Source organism: Cricetulus griseus, chromosome 2 (assembly GCF_003668045.3).
Source record: "Cricetulus griseus strain 17A/GY chromosome 2, alternate assembly CriGri-PICRH-1.0, whole genome shotgun sequence".
NCBI classification, from domain to species: Eukaryota; Metazoa; Chordata; class Mammalia; order Rodentia; family Cricetidae; genus Cricetulus; species Cricetulus griseus.
In genome coordinates this window covers 215,226,382-215,245,383 of record NC_048595.1, presented here as the reverse complement: position 1 = coordinate 215,245,383, position 19,002 = coordinate 215,226,382, and the positions used below count along the sequence as shown (strand labels likewise).

At 37.6% G+C, this 19,002-nt stretch overlaps 1 protein-coding gene across 1 annotated transcript in view; it reads right to left on the bottom strand.

Annotated features, from left to right (window-relative positions):
- Ccdc178 (coiled-coil domain containing 178) overlaps nucleotides 1–19,002 on the bottom strand; it is a 345,282-nt gene that overhangs the window by 540 nt on the left and 325,740 nt on the right. The window lies entirely within an intron of this gene.

Genomic DNA, 19,002 nt, shown 5'->3' with positions numbered 1-19,002 from the left:
GAAGCACACTAAAGTACTTGCATAATTAATAACATATGCAATTAAGGTGCAGTGTATTTATAGCTAATGCATGCTATAGTTATGTAACATGCCTGTCACTTCCCTTTTCCAGTTATCAACAGGTGCAAAGTCACACACAAAGTTAATTTTGGAAGAGCTTAACATTAAAGATTTTTTATTACAACGGATTTTTTCTCAAAATGATTTTTCTCACAAAATCAGAGTCCTCACTTTATTTTGGATATTGAGAATATGTATTATAGATGTGTGCCCTGATTTTCAGTGTCAACATGGTCTGCTGCTGAATGGATGCATGTTATAACTGAGCTATAATACATATAAGTGGTTTTCTGGGTAATTATTACAAACCTCATCCCTTCAGTGCTGTTTATAGCCTCTACATCATGGGCTAAATTACTTTAATTAGCCAAGAAGTGAAATAATCCCCTAAAAGGTCTGCTGCTGGATGTCTCAATGCCATCATGAATACATTTTATAAATAGAGACACAAGTCCATACTTTAGGCATAAAACATTTTCATGGACACTAAGTAAATTAGTTCAATCTTAAGCATGTGGTAAGATACATATTGCCATTAATTCTTATTGTAACAGTTAGATACTTATTTACAAATAGTCATTTAAAATATTTTCCTTTAGGGATTTATCCAAATCCCCAAAGAATGGTTTCTATGCAAGAGATAATGATGAAACACTGGAAAATCCACCTGAATAAAGCCATAAAAATATTACCTATCTCTTAGAATATCTTTTGATTGGATTCAGTCAAGTTGCTCAAGGTAAAGTCACATGATAATAATCAAAAGTGGTAGAAGTATTTCAGTCAAAAATGGAGACATCATCCACATGCAGAATATGTGGCCTGTTAATGTGCTTGCCTTTGCATCGTGTAAGGCGGCCATGTCTTAGTCCTTTTAAGAACTTATATCTTGTGTATAGAGACCACAAACAAGAATGGTAGTGGGAACTGAGACTTGCTCTTTAAATAACATGCAACTCATAGGAAAAATTCACATGTGATTTTATTCTGTCATCAACACTGATAGCCCAAAAGATTCAGCATGAAGATGGATGCCAACCTCAGCTTCTGGGTCTGTGTGGGCCTGCAAAAATGCACACTCTATTACACAAACACAGACACAAAAAATGAACAAACAGTGATTCTAGATTTTAACATTGTACAGGAAACTTGGCCAGGAAAAGTATTGATTTGATAAATAGCTACTTATAATGTTGTACTAATAGTAGAATGTGTTTTTAGTCTGTGAATCTTAAATTGGCATTCCAGTTACATCCTAATAAATGTTAGTGTTTCTAAGGTGCTCAGAAAGAGTGCTTGTCTTTAAAGTTGTAGCTCTTTTCTATTGAGTTTTTGTTTTGATTAATTGCGTGTGTGTGTGTGTGTGTGTGTGTGTGTGTGTGTGTGTGTGTGTGTGTGTGTGGTGCATGCGCTGAGATCAAAGAACATATTCTGGGAGTTGATTTTTCTCTTGACACTATGTGGGTTCTGGAGACTGGATTCAGGTCATGAGGCTTGGCGGCAAGTGTCTTTACCCATTGAGTCACCTCAACAGTTCCTTATTGCCATTTTAATATTTCCTTAGGAAGTAGAAATGTTTTCATGATGAAAATCAACTAAGTCATTAACATCACATTCAACCAATCCCTGTATGAATTTTGTAGAAAAAGACCTTTGCATTAATGAAGTTGGAAAACATTAAGGCTCATATTTGTATGTTTGTATGAAATTAGGGTGTGGTCATATTTTCAAAGATATCAACCATTAATTTCTGTCTATTTTTTCTTCATTTGATTCTTCCAAATTTCATAATATAGGTATTATATTAAATAATATCTTTAATTGATGGATGCTAGAGAGCAATCTTTTATTTCTAAATTAGTATCCTATTTCTATGTTGGTAAATCTTATTTTGAGTTATTTAAATAATACGTATTAGATATGTGTGTACATTCATATACACATACACACACATGCACACACATATTATAGTTTTTTTTTCAAGTAACACCACTTGGAATAATGCTGCCCCTAAGAAAGTCATATATTATCTAACAAAACTCTCAGAGCCAGGCATGGGAAACTTTCCCTTGAATTGTCTAAGAGACTCCAAAAGTAATATAGCCCATTGCCATTGCCCTTGCCTTTGGTTGCCTCCCAGAGCTTGAAGGCAAATTCTATTGCTGAAGATACTGTACACACAGGACTTGGAGGAATTGAACTTAAACTATGTAGAAGCCTCTTCTCTGAGGACTGGCCCTCAGAGAGTGAAAGTGCTATATAGATGTTCAGCTGACAATCCTACCTACCAGGCTTTAAAGCCTATGGACCACAACAACAACCAGCATGGCAAGACATCTTCACAGGGTACAATATTGACACAATTACCTTGTGGGTAACTAATATCTGTCTACTTGGACTTAAGGTCCACTTAATAGGAGGGCATTCATCCTTCGTAATGTAGAACTAGCCAACTGCTTGTGACTTGTGAGGTCATGGACGCTAGAAGAGAAGCTGCTACTGCCATTTCCTCAAACCATTATAATTTCTAACTTCATTCTAAATACTTATCTTTACACCCCTAGGTACATGTAACTCTCACCTCTCATCAAAGAAGTTTCTATTTTTATAATATGCAGACTATTATGGAAATCCACAACTAATAGAAATATATAGAGCAACTGACAAATCTACAACTCTTACACCTTAAGCTCAGACAACATCATGGAAGAAGAAATGTAAAGATCATAAGAGCTAGAGAATCAGGATGTTTGCTATAATATAGTGTCTTCTACATAGGGCAGGAAAGCTGCCCCCCCCAGATCTCAACAGTATGATGCCCTAAATAATATCTGTGTGATGACAACACCAGTTGACAGTGCAATGTGAATGTAGAAACTTTCACAAGGCTCCACATATGAAGACAGAAATTAATGACTGTCAAGAAAGGGGAATTAGTTTTCCTCAGGGTGAGACCCCTGGCAGGTTATCCAATATGAAATAGTCAGTCATAAAACATATACACACCACCAATGCTAAATAGATTCCATAGGCTATGTTTACACACACACACACACACACACACACACACACACACACACACACACACACAGAGAGAGAGAGAGGAGAGAGAGAGAGAGAAAGAGAGAGAGACAGAGAGAGAGACAATGAGAGAGAGAGACAATGAGTGAGAGAGAGACAATGAGAGAGAGAGACAGAGAGAGAGAGACAGAGAGAGAGAGAGAGAGAGAGAGAGAGAGAGAGAGAGAGAGAGAACAGTAATTGAGAATCAGGTCATGAATTTTCAAGGGAGTGAGGAGAACATAGTGAGAATTAGAAGAGGCAGAGATTGTAGTGGAAATTATGTAATTACAGTACTCATGTATGAAATTCTCACAAAATAAAACATTTAAATTAAAAAAGAAGTTTGAATACAGACCAGAAAACATTCACATAATCTATGACCGAGTTATTATTATTGTGTGGAATAGAGCATGTGTAATGTCCACCTAAACTGGAACCGACAAAGTTGTTTTGCCTAAGTTGCTCCCACTTTGTGTAATCCCCAATGTCCAGTCAGAAGTAGAGGACACCTTTGATTTATATGGTACATTATACTGAGGAATAAAGATAGAGATGAGAATAAAAGATATTTACCTGAAATTTTTAAATGTGGGATTTTCTTCAAACAAAAATACCGACAGAAAATTTGAAATGAGAATTAAATTTAAATCATAATTAAAAGCCTTTTGGATTGTTGAACATGAGGAATGGCTTTCTAGAATATTCTTAAGATCCCCAGGAAGTTTGGGGGAGAAAAATATTCTTCTTGGCAATGTTGGAGCATGGTAGATACTCCACAAGTATTCAAAGGACAGGAAATGACATTTTTGCTCTGTGTGTGCTTTTCCTGTGTTATGGACAAAATACAGAGCCTTGTGTATGTAGAGGGAATGACATGGTATTTAGAAGGACAGTGAAGTACTTGTTTTGGAGACAGAAGGGGAACTCCTTCAGTTCAACATTTTTCTTTTTCTTTTTTCAATTCTGAAAGACGTTTACAAAGTTGCTTTAGCCCTCAGTCCCAAGGGCAAGACAGAACTTAACTCCACAGATCAGTAATGTGACACGCAATTAATGCTCTATGAGCCGTTTGCCAGAATGGAGTTCGGTGGTCATCAGTTAAAACACAGCAATGATAATTGCAATTACTAGCTGATTTCTAGATTTGAGATTATACTTTATTTTTTAAAGCATGATTATGTTCATTTCTGAGTTCTTCTATGAGCTGAGTATGCCTGTTCACAGGGACATGCCAGTATGTGAAAAATGATAAATGTGGGACAATTAAGCAGGAAAGCAATGTATTTTTAAATTTTTATATATTTGAAAATTTCATAATGACTATAGTGTGTTTACATTATTTCCACCTCTTCTTCTCCTCCTCCCACTTCTTTATCCCCAACACTCAGATTCATGACTTCTGCAATTATTTTACATACGTATGTATATAAAACCTACTTGGTCTATTTAATGTTGCTCATATGCTGATCACTTGGCACTGGATGCCTATCACGGGGCTCATCCATGGGGAGAACTGACTTACCTTCCTTCATCAGACATTAGCTTTTCATCTAAGGATAGGGCCTTGTGAAATTTCCCTCACTGTCATTGCTATTTGAAATGGTCATTATGCAGGTCTTGTTTAGGTGACCACATTGTTGTGAGTTCCTGGGTGCACCTTTACTGTCATATATAGAAGACACTATCTGGCAGCAGATATCCTGGTCCTCTGGCTCTTACCACCTCATCACTTCCTATTCTGTATTGTCTCCAGCTACACAGAGATCACTTTTTTTGTCCACAGTAGTCAAACAAGCAAGAAACGCCCAGAAACTTTCTTAAAGAGGTCTGAGGTGTGCTGCCTCACTCTTTTCTGTTCATGATCAGAGTGGCACTAGTCATCCTGGATGGGAATAGCACCAGTATCCAGGGAAGTACAGAAGTTAGGCCAGACTTCTGAGTCAGAGAAAAACTCAGCATGGACCAAAACTTTTGTGGTGTGGAAGAAGGTCTGGACACATCACGTTACTGCTTGTTTCAGGGACTACAGTGATGTTTCCGGATTCTATACTGTTCTCTACACTGATTTTTCTGGATTCTATACTGGACTCTACATTGATTTTTCTGGATTCTATACTGGTATTTCTGGGCTCTACACTGATGTTTCTGGATACAATGGTGTGATTGTGTGAGCACATTGATGAATTAAATTACCTTAAAATGTCTAATTTATAAAACCAACTAAACTGGCTCTAAGAATTGGTACAGTGACCTTAAAAGAGTATCTTAATGAATTATTGATGGTAGACATGAGTTAATCCACTCAAAACCGATTTCTGCTCCAATTTTCCATCTATCTGAGGAGCTAAACTAAGTCAGAGATGAATTTAGCTCTTAGTCTCCTAACACAATGCACATCTTTGACACTTCCAGTTGTTCTGATCATCTTTTGTCCTGGAGTCTTAAGAGAGAGAGTGGCCATGTCTAGTCTGTGATCCACAACTTGTTGCTCTCACAGTGACTTGTCTGTGATGACCAGCAAACATGCCCTGGGCCTCAAATCACTCTGGAACCACTAAGATGAGGAGCAGATGCAGTTTGACAGACATCCCACTTCCAGATCAATCTCCTCAGCTCTCTAAGTGAGATGTGATCACTGTAAATCTTTTTCTGCAGTTGATTTATATTGTAATTAAGGTAGAGGAGAATCACACACAAGGCCAAAAGCAGAGAAGTAGCACACATTTTTCATGGAAAGTTTCTCCCTCTGTAAGTCAGAGCACAGGGGAGTATTGGAAAAAAATGTGAGGAACTGGTCATGCTCACTACTGTGACATGGGGAAATGATAAGTTGCCTGTATTTTCTGTATAAATGTATGTATTCCAGTTGATTTTAAAAAAAGCAAATGGTGAATTGGTCTGGTAGCTTATAAAAGCAACATTTCAGTGTCAGAGATTTTTATTTTATTCTTTCATTCAAATTATCTCTCAATACATTCTAGTGGAAGTTTGTTTAGGAGACAAGGCAGCTGCTAATGCTTCTCAGTGCACCCTTGTAAGGGGGGGGGGTGCCTGCCTGTGCCCCTGCATGTGGATCAGACCTTTGAAGGGATCAAAGAAGTGGAGCTTGCATGGCCGACTGGTTCCAAAGAAAGAAAATTGTTACTTTTTTATGCAGTGTTATTAGATTTTTGGCCCCGGAGTATTCATAAGAAACAAATATTGATAGATTTTAAGCACTTTTCAAATACTATAAGATTTAAAAACAAAGTAAGTTAAGATTGGAAGAGGAAAGCAGTTGTAGGCCTTTTTTGTTGAGTTTGGGCAATCTGAAGCATAATGGGGAATCTATAAAACAAAGCCTTATTTCCAGAAATGCTGTGTAACATTACTTAAGGAAATTAACCCCATCCTTTGCACCATGACAAATGACTAAGGAGAAGTGATGCCTTAACTTCATATATGTAATATATTGGTAGTTTAAACAAAGGGATCCTTATTCTGAGTAAATATAACCCAATGCAAAAAGTACTTTGAATGCCCCATTTTAGCCCATTAGAAATGACATATCCATGTCAGTCATTTGCTGAAGTGAAGATGATGCTAGTGATCTTGCTACATGTTTGTATGTGTTTGTGGGTGGGACACAATTTGAGGGAATAATTGTCCCTACTCTATTCCCTCAGGAAGCAAAGGCTTTTTACCTAGGACTGAACACAAAGAACAACTTTCCTCCAAATTATTCCCATAAATAAAATCGGATGCTAATTTTCCCCCTCATATTTATTGCTAATTTAATTAGCAGTTTAATCACATGTTTCTTTTGCTTTTCAGAAGCAAGAGGAACGTTGTGTGTACCCTTGAGGAAAATCAAATATTTTGAGGTAAAACATTTTAAAATACTGGATAATATATTCCATTTTTCAAGAGGAATATTCTATAATAACACATTAAATTATTTCAAATAATGTGAAATTTAAAAAAGAAATCATTATTTTAAAATTCTGCCTTTCTAAAATATATTATCTACTTGATCTCTTATGGGGTAGCATCCATTGAGTTTCCACTAGACACAATCAAGAAAGGCTATTTGATATGAAGAAAAGAAATAAAGGTAAAATGAAATCTCAGCTGAGAATGGTGTTAGACACAATTATTGAACTCAAAAGGCTGAGATAGGAGGATTTTATTTTCCTGGCTAGCCTGGGCTACATTGGAATGATATGTTGCAAAAGAACAAAGCAACGACCAAACAAACTAACCAACCAGTCAAATAACTGACTGACTGGCTTACTGACCAACAAGCCACCCACCCACCTACCCATCCACCAACCAACCAATCAACCAACCAACCAACTGAACCACCAACCAACCAACCAACAAACCAATCAAGTTTCTTGGATTTTGTGGTTAACATTAAGTCCTTATGCAGGAATAGTAGGTTCTGTGTCTAACACATTCTGTTTCAGTGGAAAATATTTTGTTGAAAAGTAGAAACATAGGTTTTTCAGGAAAGTCTTTTTCCATAAATATTAGACCTGAATATATGGCTTGATCTTTAACAACATGTAAAAAGTAGTTTAGCAACATAGAATATAGACACTGATACGGCTGTAGAAGGATGATTTTGAGGAGGATAACACCATGACTAGATAAGAGCCCAAGATTACCTTAGAAGGGATTCTGACCCATAGACAGAAACAGAGACATAAACAACAAGAAGCTACTTAGGGAACAATGAATACATGAGTATTCCTGGAGCTTGGAGGACATAAAGTTGAGCAGGAAAGTAGGTCATAATCAAAGGATTTCAAAGGTTTTTTTTTTTTAAGGAAAATGACTATTGTCATCAATGAGCAAGGAAATGGAGCCATTGGGGCTGAATTAAAGGTGGATGTGAGCTGCATGGACCCTAGGGATGAAGTATAAACTTCATGGACCCTAGGGATGAAGTGTGTGCTTCATGGACACCAGAGATGGAGTATGAGCTACATAGACCCTAGAGATGGGGTATAAATTGCATGGACCCTAGAGGTGGAGCTGGACTCCATGGACACTAGAGAGTCTGAGTCCCCTCAGGATAGAATTTATGGTTGATTTGTACCTCACTTTAACTGTCACAATAAGGATCACTTGCTTTTGATAGAAACCTGTACACTTATTCACAGCTGAGATCTCACAGGTTAAAAGAGAGCTATCCCTAGGAAGCACAGACGAGTGCCATAATTTTTAGAAATTTGTTTTCCCTCCATTGTAAATTATAATTTGAAGGTGTTCTGGGCTGCAGAAATGAGGTCTTTTTCTCTTAGTGTTTTACACAATTATAGATTTCACTAACCATAAAACTGTATCATTAACTAAAGATTTGTTGCTGTATTTAGACCTAGGTGACATAAAGGTTTCTACTTTCACTCCTTCTTTTCCTACAATAGCTCCTTCTGCCTTCATTCTTTATTAAATATTATATGGCTATGTTAGTGTGTTGAACTTCTCAGTAATTATGTTTGTAATATTTTTGTACTGCTAGTGTGCTCTGTGGCTCCTGAAGACTCAAAACAATGAAATTTTAGCACTAGCTCTTTCAGTCTTTTAAAAGGTGGATTCTTTTCCTGGAGGAAATAGAGGGCTTTTGGAATTGTGGGAAGCTTTCTGTAGAAGGTGGCTCTACACAGTTCCTGGCTTATACCACCCACCATAGAAAGGAGCATGGGAAATTGGATTTTTGATGGCATGGTCCCAGGTCAGACCTCCCAGTAGTTCCATGCAATGGAATTGCTGTGTGAGTGGAGTGTGTCTAGAGACTAGTTTGGGAAGGGAGAGAGGAAGCAAATATTGACAGTTATTGTACAGGAGTATTGTATGTGAGAGAGCTCATCCACAGGCCTGCATTGGAGGATCACTAACCCAGTAGAGCATTTTTAGTTGTAATATATGCCTACTAGGTTTCATTTCTGACCCTGTAACAATACTCACATATAGTCCTCTGGAGGTTATGTGCTTTTTACTACTTTCTGCTTAGGAATCATATTCATGACCAATTTATGACAATGTTGGGAAGTTTCTTGTTCTCAATGTGGGACAAAACAGTATAAAATGTAATTGTTTTACTCATCATAACCCCGAATTTTTGTTTAGATTATACCATACAATTAATCAACACAAATGAAAGAGACTTTTTGTAGCCGAATATGTTTGAAAATATTTATTGCTTGCTGTTTTGTTGCTGTTTTATCACAAATACACAGTGAGATTGGAGCTCACTATGTACTTCACAAGTTATAAGTACAACATATTTTTTTGAGATCATGTGTGTGTGTAACATATTTATTCATTTGAGTGTGTTAAGTACATGTACACGCATGTGTGTACATGTGTGTGGAGGTTGAATTTCAACATTGAGTGTGTCTCCCTCAATCACACAACAGATTTTTATTTAGGTGGGGTTTCTCACTAAGCTTGAATTTCACTGTGAGTTAAGCTGGCTGGCCAACTCCAAGGATTCAGCTGTTTCTGCCTCTATTCTCCTAATGTTTCAGATGTGTGCTGTCACACCTGGCTTTGTACACATGGGTGCTGGGGATCTGGACTCAGATCCTAATACTTGTATTTTGCTGACTGAGAAGTCTACCCAACAACACCAACCTATTTGTTCTCTTAACTTGATAAAACTCTCTTTTCAATAAATATATAGCTTTATTCATATACCTCAGATTCTACTCCATTCATATGTTGGCATATCCTGATCAAATTTCACATTTAAAAATTATTACAACTTCATAATGAATCTTGAAATAATGTATTTGAAAGACTTCAAGTATGTTATTTCTGTTTTTTTATTTTGTGTGTTGTATTATCTTGTAAATTCCAAAAATAAGCTTGTTAAATTTTTTTCTGAAAAAGTGTCTTAAGTTCTTAATTTAGAGTTCGCTTAGATTCTTAAATTTTTTTTAAAAAATATTATAGTTTATAGATAGGAAAAACAACCATGATTTAAAATAAAAAATCTTTTTTTTCATCTCCCTCTTTGAGGAATTCAAGACTCATATATCAGGTAGGTTGGCGAAATTACTCTGCTAACTAGTTCTTTCTTTTAAAGTACCCTTTTGTCTGTCATTTGACTTGGAATTCTTTATTTACTATGTTGTCAAATTTACTATTTTTTAATGCAACATTACATCTGCCATCAATCTCATTTTATATATTGTTTAACTTAGTCATTACCATTGTTATCTCCAGACTCAACTTGGGTGTTTTTTCTACCTCCCATGAAAATGGAATATAGCTTTAACTGTGTAATGTCCTCTCTGGTTAATTCTACTAAAGTAGTTTGATTTTTTTTTAAGTTTGGCTCATAACGTGGTAGAAATCAGATGTCATTAGAAAAGATAAATGAAGAAAACAAAAGGAATCCTTAATGTGGAGTATTCATGGGTTTCATGTGTTAGAACAAAACAAAACAAAAACAACATTTATTTTCATGAAATCCAAAACATTATTTGCAGCCATTCTGAGTTGATGTCAGTAAGTACAAAAATTGCTTAATGACATAAGTATATATCTGTGAATTTCTGTGGAATCTATACAAAGGGAGCTGAAGCCTGTAGACACAGCTTGGGCTTAGTGGTATTTGAGTTGTTTGTGAAAATGCTAGAACTTGAAAATTCATTCAATACTGTCAGCTCTTTAGAATATAATAGCAAAGTTCAATATTGTCTTGCTCACAAAAGACAAGCATAAAGTTCTGTGGTCAGCATCATAGAAGTAGTTGATTTACATGTCTTATCAATCATTAATTAGCAAGTGCTTATCATTTCACTTCAAAAACACTTAAAAGAATTGAAGTTTGAAAGGAAGATTTTGTGTGGTAAACCAGACAAACAAGGTTAACCTAAGCGTGTTAGAAGTGTGCCAGCAAAGAAATGCTTACAGTTCTCATTATCATCATGGCAAGGAGTGTGGCAGCATACATGGCACTAGGGCAGTAGCTGAGAGCTACATCCTGATCCAGAAGCAGAGAGAGGACAGAGAGAGAGAGAGAGAGAGAGAGAGAGAGAGAGAGAGAGAGAGAGAGAGAGAGAGAGAGACAGAGACAGAGACAGAGACAGAAAGAGGCTTTTAAGACATCAAAGCCCACCCACAATGACATGCTTCCCCCAACAAGGCTACACCTCTTAATCCTTCTCAAAATAATTCCACTCCTCATAAGCATTCAAAAATATGAGCCTATGGAGGCCATTCTTATTCAAAGCATCACAAAGACACAACGGGTTGCTGTGTTTTCTTGTCCTGCCTAGGTCCTGCTGCCGCTTCAGCACCAAATAGACACGAAAAGACATATTAATTATTGAACTGTTGGCTGGTGGCTAGGACTTCTTTTTGGCTATCTCTGTCTTAATTATTAACCCACTTCTATTAATCTGTGTATTTCCACATGGTCTTGGCTTACTGGAGAATGCCTTTGCCTCCTCTCTTCCCAGGCTTTACATGACAACTCTTGTCTTCCTATGTTTCCCAGAATTCTCCTCATCCCTGCTAGACCTGCCTGGCCAATTAGCCAATCAGCGTTTTATTGTTTTATTCATCAACCGATTATATATTTTGCTGTTTTAAATACTCATTCAGGGAATTCTGCAGGCTAAGCACAGCCCTCTTCTTTGCATGGGTTTCAGATATTTCTGCTTTGTGCTGTTATCTTTCCCTCTTTCCTTCTCCTTTTCCCTTCCTTCTCCCCTTCTTTTTTCTTCTTCTTCCTCATTCTCTCTCTAATCCTACCAGTTACCTCAGGATTTGGCTCCTGGTACTTTACCTGGACCTACAGAAAACTGCATTCCTGGTAGTGGTTAGTCAATGTAGTTCTGATCTGTGCAAGCCCTAGGACTCCGTAGTTTATAATGTTCCTGACAATCTCTGCACTTTTCTCCTTTTTGTGGCACTGGCACTGAATTTATTCCACCATGTTGACACTGCACCCTTTTAAAGAATCATAAACCATGTTTTTTTCCTCTAACATCAGAAACTGAAAAAGAATTATATCTATAATACCTGCTTTTTTAAATTCACAAAATGTTCTAGTTTTAGCTTTCCCTTCCTCTCTTCAAATCTTTGCCATGTCTCAGCATTTTCAGGATATTCTGAAATAATCCCTCTGTCACTGGTAAACTTATTTCACAACTCTTATAATTTGTCCCATTTGAACTCGTTCTCTGGCATCTCTTCACAGTTTCTTAGTGTTCTATTGTGTCTTTGGTCAACATTTATGGGCACACTTGAATTATCTCAAGGTTCAGTAATAAGTGTCTCTTACTCTATTTTCTAATACACTGTTTAATTGCCATATTTCCTTTGTTAACATTCTGGCCATCACTCTATTCCGATATCTATTTAAATGATCCTTATTTGACTTTATTTATCATCTGTTTTACATATGTATTTTTTCATTATGTTGTTTGAGAAATGAGGCAAGTATATTCTCACAGCATTTGGTTTTTAAATGTCAACTTTTTAAATTTAAATTTGGTTTTGCTTTTATTCCTTGATATTTTCATAGATGCATATAATGAATTTTATTTTTTCACCACTGACAACTACCTTTAAATGAGAAATATTCCTGTGTTGTTATTTAATAATGCTGGATGAGTAGAAGGGTTTTCAAGTTGCTTGCCCAAGGATTTCTTATGTGACAGATGTTTATCTCTGACCCTGGAAATTCAAAATGCATTTTGGTGGATTATTTGGAAGTCTGAACTATTTTTTGAGTTTCACACTCAACTATGACATGTAGCATAAAGTATTTATGCTGATGTGGTTTAAGCTTGGCTCATATATCAAAAGATTCCGTGCAGTTAAACAGCCACTTAGTGTAATAGATGCCACAAGTGTGGGGCATCTCTCACCACAGTGAGTTAAGATGGAAATAAAACAACAGGGCTGCTGCAGAAAAATAAGTTTGCTTTTTTTTTATCCCCCTAATAACAAAATTAAAAACTACTGATCTAAATAAGAGGATGGGGGTTCCTATTATAGTGATAAAACACTGTGACCAAAAATGACTTGGGGAAGAAAGGGTTTATTTTGGCTTAGGCTTTATAGTTCATCATCTAATGAAGGCTAGTGTAGGAACTCAAGGTAGGAACTTGGAGTCAGGAACTGAAGCAGAGACTATGGAAGAACACTTATTATGGGCTTGTTCTCCATGGCTCACCCAGATTGCTTTCTTCTGCCACTCAGTAATACCTGCCCAGGGGTTTACTGCTCCCAGTGGGCTGGGTCCTCTGGAATCAATTATACTTTGTTCTTATAAGCAATTTTCCTATGGATGGCACAATTTCATTTCTATTTACAGCTGAGTAAAAGTCCATCATATATTTGCCATATGTTTTCTTCACTCATTCATTTGTTGATGCCATGTAGACTGGTTTCAGATCTTAGCTATTGTGAACAATATAACAGCTTGGCATGCAAATACCTCTGGGATACGCTGCTTTAGGCCCTTCAGATACCCACGAATGATATGGCTGGATCTTCAAGGAAATATAAGTTAAAACCACACTAAGATTCCACCCAGACAGAAGAGTTATCATCCAGAAAGCAAATGGCGGGTAGAGAGGTTAGGAAGAGTCTGAGCGGAATGGGGTAGAGGAAAATATGATCAAAATATATTATATACAAAAATAATAAAGGGTATTCAAATGCTAAAAATGGTTTTAAAAAGGAAGCAAATGGCAACAAACACCAGTGAAGATATGGAGAAGGAGTGACCCTTATGCACTGCTGCTTCTGCTGCTACGTGTGTGCGCTGCTGCTACGTGTGTGCGCTGCTGCTACGTGTGTGCGCTGCTGCTATGTGTGTGCACTGCTACTACGTGTGTGCGCTGCTGCCACGGGTGTGCGCTGCTGCTACGTATGTGCGCTGTTGCTATGTGTGCGCTGTTGCTATGTGTGTGCGCTGCTGCCACGGGTGTGCGCTGCTGCTACGTGTGTGCACTGCTGCTACGTGTGTGCACTGCTGCTACATGTGTGCACTGCTGCTACGTGTGTGCACTGCTGCTATGTGTGTGCACTGCTGCTACCTGTGTGCACTGCTGCTAAGTGTGTGCACTGGTACAGCAACTATGGAAGTAAGCATGGAGAGTCCTCAAAAGACCATAGCTCCTGAAATGGCTACGTTGCTAGATACATCAAACATTTTTGCTTTTTTCCCCTTTCATTGCACAGTAAGTCCACAAAATAGAATTCTACCCTCTCTCTCCATCTTCCCCCTATATCTAAAAATAAAGCACGGGTGCCGGCAATAACGGGTTTATCTGGAAATAGTGTAGAACAAGATTCAGAAAATATTGGACTTGAACTGGGCTGTGTCAACCATGCGAAATGTGTGTGTGTGTGTGTGTGTGTGTGTGTGTACGCGCGCGCGCGCGCGCGCGCGCGCGCGCGCATGTGTTTTGTCTGTATGTATTATGCATTGCACATGAATACCTGGTACCCACAGACACCAGAGGAGAGTATCAGATACACTGGAGCTGTAACTACAGATGGAGTGACTCCATGTGGGTGCTGAAAACTACACCTATAGGAGTCTTCTGCAAAAGCAGCAAATGCTCGTAACTTCTGACGCGTGTGTCCAAACCCTGGAAGTTAATGTATTTATCAAATTTGTCTGACAGAATCTTCCTTCCTAGGATGCTGGTGACAGTCAAATTAAAATAAATAGAAATTACAATGATAAAGTGCTACATATATGGAGCCCTTCGGTGATGCTCAAATTTCTCACCCTCCCTTGATGCTCTGTGTGGAGCTATATGCAGCCTCCTCCTGCTCCTCATGAAAGAGCCTGTGGCTACACTGACAAGGCACATGCAGTGAGTGATTTCTTATTAAAAAAATGTGGAGATTTTTTTTCTTTCTGAAGTGAACTTTCTTAATGAAAGGGAAAGATAACAGAGGCCTAAGAAATATTTGCTGTAGCACCCTCAACAATTAGAATTTTCCAGGATGAGTACATTTTTAAAAGAAGGGAAGAAAATTCAAAAGGGAGAGAAGTGATAGGAAAAATTGGCAGTTTTGATACTGTAAAGATAGCATTTTATAATTCAACATTAGACCCGGATTTTGACTTTTGAATGAATCCGTTGGCTGAGAAGGTTTTGATCCCAAAATGTGGCAAGATGCCAGCTGGCAACTCTCAGGGATAAATGCTGAGATGTCCCTAGTTTTCAATAAGAAACAAGAATTTAATTTATCCCAAATAAACAAGGCCTGGGCCAATCATGCCATAGTCTTCCTGTATTTGTCCTGAGCTGTGTTTAAATCCCCACGAGACAAAAATTTGACTTTTGGAAGGTATTGTGCTGCAGATGTTTTCTTTTCTTTGTCTTTTTCCTTCTTTATTTCCTTCCTTCCTTCTATCCATCCTTCTTTTTCTTCTTTCTGAATCACAGCTGACTCAATATCAACATAGCAGGAGTACATGGGACCAACTCAGCAATGAAACTTGCTGTTTCAAAACCACAATGTGATAACCGTAGACATTTGAACCTAGATAGGTGTAGGAAAGATGATGAGGAATTTGAATGTGCAGTCCATCTCTCCTCTGTGGGTTCTGCCTCTGAACATTTAACTAACTGTAAATGAAAAGTATTTGAGGAAATTGCATCTCTACTGTCCATGTAAAGGATTTTTTTTGGTGATTATTATTCTCTAAATAATGCAGTGTAATGACTATGCATATAGCACTCATATTTTACCAGATATCACAAGAAACCTGTATATGACTTAAAGCATACAGGAGTGTGTGATAGTCTACGTGAAAATACTGTACCTCTATATACAAGGGACTTAAGCATTGTGGGTGTTGGTAGGCTGAGGGTGGGGTGCCTTAGGCTTCTATGGGTGTTGGTATGCTAGGGGTGGGGCCTTAAGCATCTGTGGGTATTGGTATGCTGTGGGGTGGGGTACCTTAGAACCAATCTTCCATGGATATCAAGGGATGAATGCATAAACATACAGTTTGAAAAATCTGGGATCCTTACACTCATCATGAACCAATTTGGACCATTTTCTTAATACTTCAACTTCACTTTTGCAACATTAGGATAGTAATGTGTTGAATGTCATAGTGTAGATTTTGTAGGAAATTTGCCAAACGGATTGAGTCAAGATACTGAGGAGAGGTGCACACTGTCTAATTCTGCTCTAAGCACTCATGTTGTTATTAGGGTGGGTGGCCTGACTCTGCAGGTAGCTAAGCTGTCTTCAAAGAGGGAGCCCTGAATGGTGTGTTATACAAATGAAATGTGATTATCTTTGTACATAGTATAGTCTGATTTGGAACAAGACTTTAGGTCTAATATAAAGATCCGTCAAATCAATCATCCAGCTAAGCTACTGTGGCCCCAAACTCCTAATTTAAAAATGTTGATAAATGAAGTAGCTCTTTAGTTAATAAATGAAGTATCTCTTTAGTTGTCCTTCGTCAGCAACATTCATTTTAATGGAAAGTGAGTTTACAGGGTTACATGATTGAACTACTGAGCCACGTCAGTGTTGGCAAATGATGGGCTAAATTATTGATGTTACACACTAATGAATTCTGATGAGAAATAAAACACAGACATTACGTTTCAAGTGGTTCATAATTATTTTTGTACTTTAAAAGCAATTTTATTCTTTTTTCCAAATCATACGGGTTCTGTAAAACAAAAACACAGTTAGTGATTAAACTGAAATTATTGAGTTTGTGGCAAAAAACCCCCATTGCAAGTTTTCATTTCTGGGAGGATAATGTTATTCACACTAGGTTTCTGATTTCCTATATGCTTCTGGGAAATGATAATTAAATTAAATTAAATGTCTAAATTTTAAAACCACTGTCTTTAAAGAAGATAATCTGCTTTGAAACTAGGGATGCCATTCCAATAGATGTATTTATGTTCACATTTACGGTAGTTGTGCTGAAGCACTGCCATTCATTTGGGTGATGAGGAACACACAGAGGACTTTCTATGAATTAGCTTTGTCTGAGAAAAAGTTATCTTCAGATACATGATGTGGAATAAAGTGAACATTGTAAAATGGTAGGTGTCTGACGCGGGCAGCATCAGGAAGTAGGTCCACATTTCATCAGTGAGCAAAAGAGGTCTGTATGATGCTCTTCAATATTTCCTTGTGGTGTAACTGTTTCAACCTGAGATCTCAATTGTGTGAGACCATGGCATTTCTTCCCCCTGCCCATGCATTGGCTGAACAGTAGAATGACTCAAACAGGCAACCACAACTGAAGTGATCAAAGGCCAGCTTTGAAAATGAAGAGGCATAGAAATCAATGTGATCAGCTCAAGAATTCATCAGTCAAGTGTTGGTCATGAGTCTTTGCATGAGCAATCCCACCCACTTTTCACCTTGTCACCCCACTGTGGGCTAGGGAGCCTCTTCTTCCAGGAGGGGCTGCTACTATTAGTAGACCAGAGCTTCATGCATCTGAAACCAGCTATGCAAATGTAAGGTAGATTTATTGTTTTTGTTTGTCTGAACTTTAATTCATTTCAGGGAGATTCTAAGGATGGCTTGGTAAGATAGTCTTTATGTGGACATTGCAAGGTAAGGTGCTGCCATTACAGGTGCTTTTCTCCAATGATAGTATGTGCACAATTCTTTAAAAGGATTAAAAACCCAACAGCAAAAATCCTTCCATTCTGTGTATTGAGAGGATAACACCCTTTGAGGAAGGAGAGAGAGCCTACTTAGGGGCTGGCTACAGGTGTGCCTGACCATGCTTGGGGACTGTGTTTCTCTTTCGGTTTCACTTTGGTATTTGGCTGGACAGACTGCTGCCATGCTGGCTGTCTAGGTTGCTCTGTAAGTAAGGCTTTCCCTATTAAATACCCTTATATTTCTACCTGACTCCGTATTGGTAATTTCCCACATAGAGAGACCTTTATCTTAACTCTGCAATGCCCCATCTGAATTAAGGTTTACTGAGTGATTTTCTTCGTTGCCCTAATTTCTCCTTTATCAACCATCCCATGATAATCTTGGTACTGTGTATACTGAAGAGGTTTCACTTGCCACTTTCCAAATCTTCCTTTCTCTAGAATTTCCATCTTAATCTTTTATACTTGTTATCATGGCACTGTTCATTGTTGTAGAATCCTAGTACTTTTGAATGAAAAATTGTGTGTCCAGGTTAATCTCACATCAAAGCAGCATCATTATGTCATGGTGATGCTAAGTTGTATGAAAAATACCTACTGGATATGCTCCATTAGTCACTAATTTTCAAACTCAAAGTTCTACCTTTGAGGACCTCATCTCCCCCACACCACTGACATGGCTCCTCCACTTGAATAATGGGCTGCTGACATAACAGTGAATTAAACAACTTAAAATGCTGTTTCCTTTGTTGTTGCTAAGCATAAACCCAAGACTTACAATATAAAATTTTCTAATAAAAGCAGTAAGAAATGTATTGTTTTAAGATAAGAAAATGTTTGTACTTAGGGAGTTATTTAACAGGATAAGGGAGACAGAGAATTTAATTCATAGAATCTGGCTTTGATTAGTGCTTTCTTTATTAACTTTGTGATGTACTATATGGTACGTCTGTGAAATTAATGCATTTTTGTCTTAGATATCAACATTGGAAACACACTATTGCTTCATCTGTCCTCAGATTGGAGAACCAGATCTAGCATCTTTACCCACAGGCACCCTTGATGTTGTCATATAAAATATTTCTAATATTGAGAGAGATGATAAAATTCATAAGTCCAATGAAAAAAGTGGTTGACAAAACCCTAGGAATTGCAACATGGAGTTGGAGGATAATGAAAGCCCTTTGATATGGAATGGGAAATAGCAATGTATTGTTTAAGGGACTAAAGAGGAACTGGAATAAATGGAATG